The sequence below is a fragment of the Plecotus auritus genome (genome assembly GCF_963455305.1).
Source record: "Plecotus auritus genome assembly, chromosome: 2".
NCBI lineage: Eukaryota > Metazoa > Chordata > Mammalia > Chiroptera > Vespertilionidae > Plecotus > Plecotus auritus.
The window spans coordinates 104,921,044-104,934,606 of NC_137771.1; the positions used below are offsets into that span (position 1 = coordinate 104,921,044).

Consider the following 13,563-nt stretch of genomic DNA (forward strand, 5'->3'; position numbering starts at 1 on the left):
ATGAGATATCATCTCACACCTGTCAGAATAGCTATCATCAGTAAATCAACAAACAACAAGTGTTGGTGAGGATGTGGAAAAAACCCTCATGCACTGTTGGTAAGATGGTTAATTTGTGCAGCCACTATGGAAAACAGTATGGCAGTTTCTAAAAAATTAAAAATAACTACCTATTAACCAGACATTCCACTTCTGGGCATTTACCTGAAGAAACCCAAAACACTAATTAAAAAATACATATGCAACCCTATGTTCATTGCAGTATTACTTACAATAGGCAAGATACAGAATCAAAGCAACCTAAGGGTCAATCAATAAACAGATAAAAATGATGTGATACATATATACAATGGAATATTACTCAGCCATAAAAATAATGAAATTTTACCACTTGGGATAACATGGATGGAACTAGAGGGTATTACACTAAGTGAAATAAGTTAGACAGAGAAAGACAAATACCATATGATTTCACTTATATATATAGAATCTAAAAACAAACAAAAGAAACAAATTTATAGATTCATAGAACATATTGATATTTTCCAGATGGGAGCAGATTTTGGGGGTGGAGTGGGTGATGATGGGGAAGGAATTAAAGTGTACAAATTGCCATTTATAAAAGTAGTTATGGGAATGTAAAGTACAGCATGTGGAATATAGTAAATAATATTGTAATAACTATATTTGGTGTCAGATGGATACTAGACTTATTGAGATGATTACTTTGTAAGTTACATAGTTGTCTAATCGCTATGCTATACACCCGAAACTAATAATATTGTATGTCGAGTATAATTGGGGAAAAAATTTAAGACCCTTGAATAAATTTTTTAAAAAGAAAAAAATCCAACAATTGTTGGTTTGACAAAAATAGGAAGCTCTGGTTAGGAACAAATAACAACTCAGTCCTAAAACTTCCACTTCTAACTACTACTGTACATGCATTAAACCACTGGTCTGCTAACAAAATAATAGCATTTATAAACCAGTATTGGTAGGGAAATACTAACATGACCAGGAAAAGCACAACCCAGGGAAACCTGTCTGCACTGCCCCTGGACCATATTAAATTGCCTAATGGACCATTTGATGTTTGGCTAATCTGTTTTATACAGCTATCCCTACTTCATGGATATAAGTATGTTTAGTCATGATTTGTGTGTTTTCTCACTGGACTGAAGCTTTCCCTTGTGGATAAACTACTGCCTCCGCTGTGGCTAAAGTCCTGTGAGAGATTATACCTACCTGGGGAACTCCTCTGGAACTCCACAGTGATTAGGGAACCCATTTTACTGGTCAAATGGTACAACAAGTCTGTGTTATTTGGCCAGTTTTACAACAGTTTCACTGCTCTTACAACCACCCTTAATCCTCAGGTTTGACTGAACGTACTAAAAGCCTTACTAAAATTGAATTGGCACAATTTGTAAAGATCCTCCAAATATACTGGCAAAAAGCATGGCTATTGGTCCTTTTGAATCTCAGATCTAACCTCTCTGGAGCTCATAAATCTTACCTTTTCAGATAATTACAGGACACCCCATGCATGAGGCTCCTGCTTCTTTCGACCCACAGTTGATAAAGGGAGACTACTTCAGTACTGTAAAGGCCTAATTGCTTCTATTGCTAATGGTTATTTGCATGCTTTGGTAGAGCAGTCCTTTCAGTGTCCTTCAAGGAGATGAAAACCCTAAACACCACACTCTACAATCTGGAGACTTTATTTACTGGAAAAGACACTTCAAAAAAAAAAGACTCCTTTCAGCCTTAGTGGAAGGGCCCTTACCAGGTACTATTACCTAAATTCCAGGGAACAGACTTTTGGGTTCACGTGTTGCGCCTAAAGAAGGCATCAAACCCTGACTCGAGCTACACACAGTGTGGTGACCTGAAAATAAAGCTGTCAAAAATTGAAGCAGTCCTCTTTTCCAGCTGGAACCATGAGGAAGGTGCAGAAGAGAAGAAGGAGGTTCCTGCTGTGCTTGAAACCCATCAGAAAATGCAAAGGAATTTCCTATAGCTGAACATCAAGCACCTAAGAAGTTGCCCAAAAGATTCTTTGAAAGGCAAGGAGAAAGCTCATCTATGAAAAAGCACTACCACAAGGAATATAGGCAGATGTACAGAACTGAGATATGAATGATCAGGATGGCAAGAAAAGTTGGCAACTTTTATGTTCCTGTGGAACCCAAATTGGCATTTGTCATCAGAATAAGAGGTATCAGTGGTGTGAGCCCAAAGGTCCAAAAGGTGCTGCAGCTTTTACGCCTTCTCCAGATCTTCAACAACACCTTTGTTAAGCTCAATAAGGCTTTGATTAACAAGCTGACGATTGTAGAATCACATATTGCATGTGGGTGTCCAACACGATGTCAGTAAAATGGATTGATCTACAAGTGTGGTTATGGCAAAAACAAAAAGCTAATCGCCCTGGCAGATAACACGCTGATTGCTCAAACTCTTGGTAAATATGGCATCATCTACATGGAGGATACGATCCCTGAGATCTATACTGTTGGAAAACGCTTCAAAGAAGGAAACAATTTCCTGTGGTCCTTCGAATTACCTTTCCACAAGGTGGGATGAAGGAAAATACCACCCAATTTGTAGAAGGTGGAAATGCTGTAAAAAGGAAGACCAGATCTACAAGCTTATTTGGATGAGCAAAGATATCTACCATGGTTATGTTTGTAATCTGGCCCGTTAATAAACAGTGACTGCTTTAAAAGTGAAAAACAAACAAACAAACTGAAGATGACATTTGAAAGAGAGACCTTTCCCAAAATGACCAGACCAATCTTATACAACCTTTGGTATAAGCTTTCATTTTCTCTTTCTTGGAAGTAAAATACCATTTTCCCCATTTCCCAATCTATTGTCAAAAGGGGAAACCTCTCAGTTTCTGGATCTGTCATCAATAACTTTGATGTCCAAGACAGTAATGGCCCCTTAGTTCACTGCTTTCAGGTCTGAGCTCCTGTTTTAGAATCATCATAAATTTGTTAGGTTGTTTTAATTTCACTCTGTATTTTCTTGCTGTTAAGTTCTGTACCTGTTGCTTGTGAAACTTGGACACAGTGGTTTTTAGACCATGCACATTCCCTCTGATGGGGGACATGATACTCAGAAGAGGTCCTCCCTGGCACTGAAGGACAAAAGGCTGCTGAAATAAGAAGACCTGACTACTGATTAGGTGATGCTTTCAGAGAAAGATCTCAATCCAAGAGAGGAAATGTCAAAATTAATGAGAGACTTCAATCAAGACAGGAATTAGGAGGATCTCTCATGCTCTATGTCAGTCACTCATGAAAGCCCTATAGGAAGAACCCTATGGTTGTAAAAGCACCACCCCAATTTCCACTTCCTGCTATAAAAGAACTTCTTTTCCTCCCCACCTCTCCCCTCCCACTCCATCCTGTCCCAGACTAGCAAGTGGCTCACCATGGCTGCATGAACTAGATTGTAATCCTTTCTTTTCTCACAAATAAATCCTTTTTTTGCTAAAGGAATACCTGGATGACTTTTTATTTATAGTCAACAGAGGTAAGGGGGGATGAGGATGGAAGCAGACTGGTTAAAAACCTATGCAGAATTCCAGGGAAGAGATGACAGCTTGAGCTACAGTGGTGACAATGAAAACAGGAGAAGAGTTGGTGTGAGAGCTATCTAGGAAGTAAAATAGAGAAACCAGGATGATAGACTAGACACAGAGGGAAAGTCGAGGAGGCAGTAAGCACTGACAATATTAACATTTCCCCCACATTCTTTTACTGACATAGCAGCAAAACCAACCTCGTGAAGCACAGCCTGACCTGTACTCATGCTGCTTTCACCTTGTTGACAGAGAGGCAGACATTTTAAACTTATTTTTAATCTAAAAATAGTTTAGAAAAATATTTATAAAAGAAAAGGCTGTCACACAGAAATATTCATGTCACACTATTATGAAGTTAAAGGTTCTAGACTATTTATCTAATATAATTATTACCATGTTATATATATGTATATGATCTCATTTAATTTTCATCTTAATTCTACAAGGCATGTATCATTATCATTACCATTTTGCAGATAAAGTGACTGAGTCTTTTTTTTTTAAAGGCAATTCACTTTTCTTTTAAATTTAATAAATTTTTATTGTTCAAAAAGGATCCAAGATGGCGGCGTAGGTAAACACCTAAACTGCTGCCTCGCACAACAATTTCAAAACTACAACTAAAAGACAAAACGTCTATCACCCAGAACCACGGGAAAGCTGGCTGAGTGGAAGTTCTACAACTAGAAGGAAAGAGAAAACAGCATTGAGAGGTGCACAAGCGCTGAAAAGCTGAGGTACAGGGGCGCGCGAATCGGGCTGGCGACTGGGAGCGCTGCTTTTTTCACCTGAAGGGAGACAAGCTCCCAATTACTCCAAACTCCAGTTTCTGGGGAGACCCGGGGGACCCAAACTCCTACGGGGAGAAGCTGGACTGTCTGCTGTGGGGTCGGAAAGTGAGGGTGGCTTGCTTGCAGGGCTGCGCAGGAATAATTGTTTACTGTGCTGGGGCGTGGGACGCGGGGACAAGGTCCGAGACACAGAGCTGGCTTACTGACAGCCATCGCTGTTTGCCACGCCCTAGTCTAGTCACGCCCTAGTCTAGTCACGCCCTGAGACCCCGCCCCGCACAATCTACAAACCCACCCAAGCTCCAAGCAGCGGCTTTAGCATGTGAATGACCTGCCCTATCGCAGCTTAACCTAGCAAACTTGCAGCCAAGGTCAGACAGCTCCAAAACCTCCAAACCCCAAGCAAAGAGGAGAAAACTGTAGTTCTCGCTGTAGCACCTGCTGGGTAGCCTCAGACAGTAGCTGACCTGCACCCCATCGGAGATCCAGAAGCCAGTGTACCTAGTGGTCAGTGTGAGACACCAGATTTCAACTCCTCACATCCATAAGTGACACATTCAAGAGGCAGACTCAGTGAGCACCAAAGCCCCACTGAAACAAGTCCTGCACCATAAGGATGTCTCCAGCACAGCAGTTCTTCCATTATAGACACAGCGGGTGATCACAGCCAAATAGTCTGGAGGTCAATTCCTCCCAGTGTACCGACAGCAAGGAAGGCTTAACTACACCAAGACTTTGCACTCATCCCACAAAGGGGTGTACCAAGAGCGTCCACCTCAGGTGATTGGGGAGGCTGAGCTACTGGCCCCTATAGGTCACCTACCACATAAAGCCACTCCATCAACACAAGGAAGCAGCCAAAATGCGGAGACAAAGAAACATGTCACCAAAGAAAGAAATGGAGGAAAGCAAACTACTGGACGACATAGAGTTCAGAACCACATTTATAAGGTTACTCAAGAATCTTCTAAAAACCGCTGAGGAACTTAGTGAGACCTTTAAGGATCTTAATGAGAATGCCAAAAAAATGGAAAAGTACTAATCAGAAATTAAGCATACAATGTCTGAAATAAAGAATATACAGAAACTCAACTGTAGATCAACATACCCCAAGAATCAAACCAAAGATCTGAAATATGAGGAAACAAAAAACACCCAACCAGAAAAACAAAAAGAAAAAAGAATCCAAAAATATGAAGATAGTGTAAGGAGCCTCTGGGACAACTTTAAGCGTACCAACATCCGAATTTTGGGGGTGCCAGAAGAAGAGAGGGAGCAAAACATTGAAAACCTATTAGAAGAAATAATGACAGAAAACTTTCCCTACCTGGTGAAAGAAATAGACTTACAAATCCAGAAAGCACACAGAACCCCATACAAGAGGAATCCAAAGAGGACCACACCAAGACACATCATAATTAAAATGCCAAGGGCAAAAGACAAAGAGAGAATCTTGAAAGCAGCAAGAAAAAAAACGGTTAGTTACCTACAAGGGAGTACCCATACGACTGTCAGCTGATTTCTCGTCAGAAACTATGCAGGCCAGAAGGGAGTGACAAGAAATATTCCAAGTGTTGAACAGCAAGAACCTACAACCAAGATTACTCTACCCAGCAAAGCTATCATTCAGAGTTGAAGGTCAGATAAAGAGCTTCACAGACAAGAAAAAGCTAAAGGAGTTCATCACCACCAAACCAGGATTACATGAAATGCTGAAGGGTATTCTTTAAGAAGAGGAAGAAGAAGAAATAGGTAAAGATAAAAATTATGAACAACAAAATGACATCAAATACATACCTACCAACAAGTGAATCTAAAAATCAAGTGAATGAAAAATCTGAAGAACAGAATGGACTGGGGATATAATAGAATCAGGGACATAGAAAGGGAGTGGACTGACAATTCTCAGGGGGAAGGGGGTGTGAGGGGTGCGGGAAGAGATTGGACAAAAATCTTAAACCTATGGATGAAGACAGTGGCAGGGGGCAAGGGCATGGGGTGGGGTGGGGAATCAGGTGGAGTGCAGCTATGGGGGACAAAAGAGGAACACCTGTAATAATCTGAACAATAAAGATTTATTAAAAAATAATAAAATTAAATTAAATTAAAAAAAATTTTATTGTTCAGATTATTACAATTGCTCCTCTTTTTTCCCCCCATAGCTCCCCTCCACCCAGTTACCACCGCAACCTCTGCCCTTACCTCCCCCCCACTGTCCTCATCCATAGGTGTACGATTTTTGTCCAGTCTCTTCCCGCACCCCCCACACCCCTTTCCCCCCAAGAATTGTCAGTCCACTCCCTTTCTATGCCCCTGATTCTATTATATTCACCAGTTTATTCTGTTCATCAGGTTTTTTATTCACTTGATTTTTAGATTCACTTGTGGATAGATACGTATTAGTTGTTCCTAATTTTTATCTTTACCTTTTTCTTCTTCTTCCTCTTCTTTAAGAATACCTTTCAGCATTTCATATAATACTGGTTTGGCGGTGATGAACTCCTTTAGCTTTTTCTTATCTGTGAAGCTCTTTATCTGCCCTTCAATTCTGAATGATAGCTTTGCTGGGTAGAGTAATCTTGGTTGTAGGTTCTTGCTATTCATCACTTTGAATATTTCTTGCCACTCCCGTCTGGCCTGCATAGTTTCTGTTGAGAAATCAGCTGACAATCGTATGGGTGCTCCCTTGCAGGTAATTAACTGTTTTTCTCTTGCTGCTTTTAATATTCTCTCTTTGTCTTTTGCTCTTGGCATTTTAATTATGATGTGTCTTGGTGTGGTCCTCTTTGGATTCCTCTTGTTTGGGGTTCTCTGCAGTTCCTGGACTTGTAAGTCTATTTCTTTCACCAGGTGGGGGAAGTTTTCAGTCATTATTTCTTCAAATAGGTTTTCAGTATCTTGCTCTCTCTCTTCTTCTGGCACCCCCATAATTCGGATGTTGGTACACTTGAGGTTGTCCCAGAGGCTCTTTACACTATCTTCAAATTTTTTGATGCTTTTATCTTTTTGCCTTTCCGGTTGAGTGTTTTTTGCTTCTTTGTATTTCAAATCTTTGACTTGATTCTTGTGATCCTCTAGTCTGCTTTTAGATCTCTGTATAATATTTTTTATTTCAGTCAGTGTATGTTTAATTTGTAGTTGGTCTTTTTTCTTATCCTCGAGGGTCTCGCTAAATTTATCGGCCTTTTCTAGGAAATTCTTGAATAACCTTATAACCGTGGTTTTGAACTCTATATCCAGTCTTTTGTTTTCCTCCATTTCTTTCATTTGTGATCTGTTTCTTTGTCTCTCCATTTTCGCTGCTTCCCTGAGTCGGTAGAGTACTTTGTGTGCTAGGTGTCCTATAGGGCCCAGTGGCTCAGCCTCCCCAGTTACCTGAGGTGGACACTCTTGGTGCACCCCTTTGTGGGCTGTGTGCACAGCCTTGTTGTAGTTAAGTCTTGATTGTTGTTGGTATCACTGGGAGGAATTGACCTCCAGGCCAACTGGCTGTGAGGATCAGCTGTGTTTACGCTGGGAGAACTTTTGTGCTGGAGACACCCTTATAAGACAAGACTTGCAAAATTGCAAAAGCCTCTGTGCTCAGCTTGGATGGGGCGGAGTCTCAGGGCAGAGCAGACAGCCCTGCCCTATAAGGCTTCTGAGTCTCAGTGTCCCTCGGTAATTGCTGCAAGCACCTCTGAGGAAAGCCACCCTCGAGTTTTGCTCGCTGCCAAATAGTCCAGTTTCTCCCAGAATGATTCTGGGTTCCCAGAGTCTCACTTGGAACTGGAGTTCAGCACAGTTGGGAGCTTCCATCTCCCTCCCACTTGAGAAACCCAGCCACGCACTCAGCAGTCTGTCCTCTCGGCGTGCGCCTCCAGACCTCTGCCTTTCGTAGCTCCCCTGAGTCTCAGTGTGCTTTTCCCTTTTCCTGACAGTCCAGATTTCCCCTGTATGAGTCTGGGTCCCCAGGGTCTCACCCTGAACTGGAATTCTGCACAGTCGGGAGCTTCCGTCTCCCTCCCGCTTGAGAAAGCCAGCCACACACTCAGCCGCCAGTTCTCTCCATGCGTGCGTCTCCGTACCTCAGCCTTTTGCAGCTCCTCTGAGTCTCCGTATGCTTTTCTCTTTCCTTCTAGTTGTAGAATTTCCACTCAGCCAGCTTTCCTGTGGTTCTGGATGATGTCAGTTTTGTCTTTTAGTTGTAGTTTTGAAATTGTGCGAGGCAGCAGTTTAGGTGTTTACCTATGCCGCCATATTGGTTTCTCCCAAGTGACTGAGTCTTAAAGCAGTTAAATGTCTTGCCCAAACAACATAAGCAATAAGATAAAGTATAGATCCAAACTCAGGTCGTTTGACTCAAATGTTCCTGTTTTAGCTACTAACCACACTGTCTCTGAGCCCCAAAGCACTCTGCCCCACAAATCATCAAAAGATCCACCCTGACCTAGAGTTGCCTCTGAACGCAACAAACCGAACCCAAGAAGCTTCTGGGAAACAGGCCCATGACAGGCACAGGAGACATGAGGACAACCACCCAGACTGTAACACAGTCTAGAAAGATCAACCCATACTTTCCCTTGCTGAAAATGAACCAGAAGTAGTCTAGTTATGCTCTAGGTGAATATTGAGAATGAACAATCTGAGATTTGGAAGGAGACTTATGGTGTATTTTTATATAGTTCCCACTAGTATAGATCTTCCTCTTCAGCTAAATTTCCCCCACAGGTCTGGAAGCAACAGCTAGTGAAAGAAAGAAGTCAAATTGGTGATCTTCAATTTAACTGAGTACCAGAATACTTTAGACATCTTTAGGTCCGTCTAAATTACCAATGCTACTTTATTTCTTTCAGAGTACATGTGATTACTCCATGTTTCTAAGAGTCTGAAAAAAATAAAGAGGGACAAAAATTCTAATGAAAACAGATTTTCTTTATCATAGTAACTGTGCTGAAACCAAGCACACTATTAAATAGCAACAGGGAGGCAATGGAAGCAACTGAGACTCCATAGAGACTTAGGAGTGTGTGGGTGTATTAAGAGGCACTGACATGTGACCAACCCAATTTCAAGTACTTTGAGAATACTTCATACCACAAATTTTAGAGTTTAAACCATACAAAGAACCACTTGCTTATAGTACTTCTGCAAAGCAAGGATGGTAAAGAAGGTGATTCTAAAGCACAAACCAAACCAATCACTTTGCGAGACTAATAAAGAAAAAAAAAAGGTATGCCACTTTATCCTGTAGTCTTGATCTTAAGAAATTCCTTTCAAGGGATAAAACTAAGTCCTGAAAGCCAATGTTTGATCTAAACATACTAGATAAATATGTTTTGATGAATAAAAATTCTCAAAATAGAGGTGAAGTCTAAGAACATAATGAGACCACTATCATAGAACCAAAACAAAGAAATTATATACCTAAAACAAATGTAAGAAAACATCTGTGCATTATTTTCCCCCAGGGACCCAGTTCCTTTCCCTGAGGCTCACTGATTTAGGAAATAATACCTTTGTCAAGAGCTAGATTTATTGAGTGCTTCCTATGTGCCGACAGCTGTTCTGAACACTTTATATGCATTTAGCAAATTTATCTGTTGCAATGATCCAATGAAGTAATATTATTATTTTATTACTAGGAGCCCAGTGTACGAATTTGTGCACCTTCAAAGGAACTGTGGACCGTGAGGCTGCAGTAGGCACAGGGGCGGGTCTTGGCCCATCCTCCGTTCCCCCGCCCGGCCCCTCCTGCCATGGCCCCTGACCCCTGTCTGCTGGCAGCCCTACTCCCACTGCGACTACTCCCAATATTTCTCCTATTCTTTATGCTGTCAAATTTTTGCGTGTGTTTTTTTAAAATACATTTTTATTGATTTCAGAGAGGAAGGAAGAGGGAGAGAGAAATGGAAACATCAATGATGAGAGAGAATCACTGATTGGCTGCCCCCTACACGCCCCCTTACCGGGGATCGAGCCTGCAACCTGGGCATGTGCTCTGACCAGGAATGGAACCATGATCTCCTGATTCGTAGATTGACGCTCAACCACTGAGCCACACCAGCCTGGCATGTGTATGTTTTTTTTTAATGCAAAATCTGATCATGTCTCAGTTTAAGAGAACCAAATGTCTATTTCATATGGGATAAAGTTCATATGAGACATAACCCTTCACAACCTACTTACCTGTCTGGCCTCATTTCTAGTGATTTTTTTTCCCTTCCAGGAGTGAATCCCCTTCCCTAACCACTGCTTTCCAAACTTAGCACACTCCTGTGTCTGCACGGTTTTGCTGTTCCTTTACCGGTGATGAACTTCCAGCTCCCTCCTCATACTGGCTCTGAGCCAAGTTGACTCCCACATCATTCCCATTTTGTGGAGCCTTGCAGAGCTCACCAAGGCAATAGTGGGAGCTGTCCTCTCTTTTGGGCTCCTTAATGAACTTCATATACATCTACCCTGTCACACCTGACATACTGTAATGGTCACATGTTGGTCTATCTTCCTCACTGTAAATGAGAGCTACTTTGAGCCTGTGAATAGCAGGTATACAAAAAATCTTTGTTAAATGATTTGAAGTTCAGAAACTTCAGGGAAACATGAGAGTACTTAATAGATTTTGGAAAATGTATCACAAAAAAGTGATACTTTTTCTTACCAATGTATACACACATATATCTGTAAACATGTACATACATTGACATTTACCCCCAAAAGTGCTTGGTTCATAGTGATATAGAGTGTGCTGAATATTAGAGAAGGCAGCTTGCTTTTTATAGAGGGGTCTTCCCCTGCAGAATTTTTAAAAACTTATTTGACTTTCAGTTTCTGAAACTCAGCAATCCAATTCTCTCAGTATATCAAAAGTGGATGCAGCCTGGCTTGTGTGGCTCAGTTGAACGTTGTCCCATGCACCAAAAAGTCACAAGTTCAATTCCCGTGTGGGGCACATGCCTGGGCTGTGGGCTCAATCCCCAGTAGGGGGCACACAGGAAACAGCCAATTGATGATTCTCATCAATGTTTCTCTCTCTCCTTCTCTGTTACTAAATAAATAAATAAATAAATAAATAAATAAATAAATAAATAAATAAATATTTTTAAATGTATCCATCTCAGGAGTTCTCATTAACATATATAGAGCAGATATGTATGGCCAGAAATCCAACTTGTTAACTGCCATGCAAACTAAAATATTTACCTTTCATACGAAGCATGTTTTCTCCCTAGGTGTAGAGCAAATGAAAAGTCAGATATAATTAGAATGTTCTTTGGTGTGCATAAATCATAAAAAAAGGGATTTATTTACACCATTTGAATAGTCAGTGGCATCAGACTAAGACAGTCAGATGTGCTGCCCTCTAGATGGTGCCTTGGCTACCAAGCTTCCCCTCCCCTCTATGACTTTATGACTTTCCTTAGATTTGCTTCTTCCAAATACACACACACATATATATATTCAAAGTCTTTCCATCTCCTTTAGGTGACTATAGATCTCTACTCCTGTATTGAACTTAAAGTTTGACTTCCATTCTTCCTAAAATGTTCTTGGGTTCCTCACTGTAGTCCCCAAGTATGGCCAATGAAACATAAGTATAAAGAAGCTAGTTACAAAAATTTAAACTATACTTTATGACATTCTCTACGTGAGGGCATCTCTAGAACCCAAACACTGATAGATTCTTCTGCTTATGTTTTTGCTTATGCTTAACCATGTGCCTGTCATGAAGCAAGTACACAGTAGGTATCTGTGGAATGAATAAAGAGAAAAGTGTACTGACATACTGTTCAAATGAATAAAGAAAAGTTTCAAAATAAAAGAGAAATTTACAAAAAAAAAAAAAAACACACGATATGTTGAATGGGTGCTTCTCTTTGCTCAACACATGCAAGTTTCTAGAATGCAAGCAATAGAAACCACTTTAGGTTAATTTTAGGCAGAAAAGATACTTAATAAAGGATGTTGGGTTGCTCACAGAATCGCCAGGATCAACAAAGAAGTAAGCTTGTAACAACAAGAACCACCCAGCCCACTGGTGGGAGTCAGTCATGAGAACTCCTCTTTCTGGGCACAGACAGCACCACATGGACTTTTGACACCATCAATGCTCATGCTGGATCCACTACTGCCCCTAGTGCTGCTATAGAAATGCTTTCTAGAAGTGATGCAAGTAATCCCTATTTCTCTGCAACTCTGGCTCTCAAGTCCAAGTCCAGCACAGGTGCACATTATAGTCTGACAGCCGGGGCCTACATCCCATGCCTGTGCCTCAGCTGCATGGGAAGCAGGTACCGTAGGCTACTCAAGTAGAAGCAAGATTAAGTATGTAGTCTAGACTGGTAAGATGGGACATCACCAAACAATGGGATTCCAATAAAAAAAGATTTATAAGGAAAGGGAGTAAGACCTGGGAGGAGGTGGGCAAAAAGGGAGGAAAATGGGGGACAACTGTAATAATGTCAACAATAAAATTAAAATACAATAAAATTAATACTTATATAAATTATCCCCTAAAAAAAAAAATCAAATCTCCTGGCAGGTGAAGTGCTCTCGGTAGAAATTTAAATTTCACACTGCCAAGTGCTCTACACAATTGAGGTCTGCCCCATAGTCCAACAGACTCTACTCCTACCTGCTCCCCGGCTCTTTCGTCTAGCTCAGACAACCAGAGGGCAGTGGGATGGGTCTGACAATTCTCTAGTTTTCTTCCAGGACAGAAAGGAAGGAAGCTACTTAATGCTAGCTATAAGAAATTTCCTCTTGAGACTAGTGATCAAGTGAAGACTAGTTTTGCTGTAATTAAAATGTTAAACTGAGTCTTTTCTATAAAACTGGATTTAATTTGAGCGGCAAAAGGATCTGAATGCAGCAATAGTCTAAAATTTGACAATGTAAAACAATGTCTTCAAAAACTGTTACAACTCCTGTATGGCAGGGAGCAGTGACCTCTTAAAGGCTGGCCACAGACGGTACAGTAAATGAATGAGTGTGGCTCTATCCCAAGAAAACTTTATTTGTGCATACTGACTTTGAATTTCATATGATTTTCACAACTCCCTTTTATTATTTTTGCAACCATTTAAAAATATAAAAAATATTCTTATCTCACAGGCTGTACAATAACAAACTGTGGCCTAGATCTGGCCTGCAGACTAGACCACCTCTGACAAACTTACCATTACTACAAAACCT

General features: G+C 40.8%; 1 protein-coding gene and 1 pseudogene across 6 annotated transcripts in view; one reads left to right on the forward strand and one right to left on the reverse strand.

The window, feature by feature from the left end:
* The window catches only part of LIMS1 (LIM zinc finger domain containing 1), a 195,514-nt gene that overhangs the window by 111,571 nt on the left and 70,380 nt on the right, over positions 1-13,563 (reverse strand). The gene's annotated exons all lie outside the window — the stretch shown is intronic.
* LOC308242599 (large ribosomal subunit protein uL30-like) lies at positions 1,546-2,710 on the forward strand (annotated as a pseudogene). Its single transcript has 2 exons — positions 1,546-1,605; positions 2,070-2,710. The product of its transcript is annotated as a large ribosomal subunit protein uL30-like (transcript).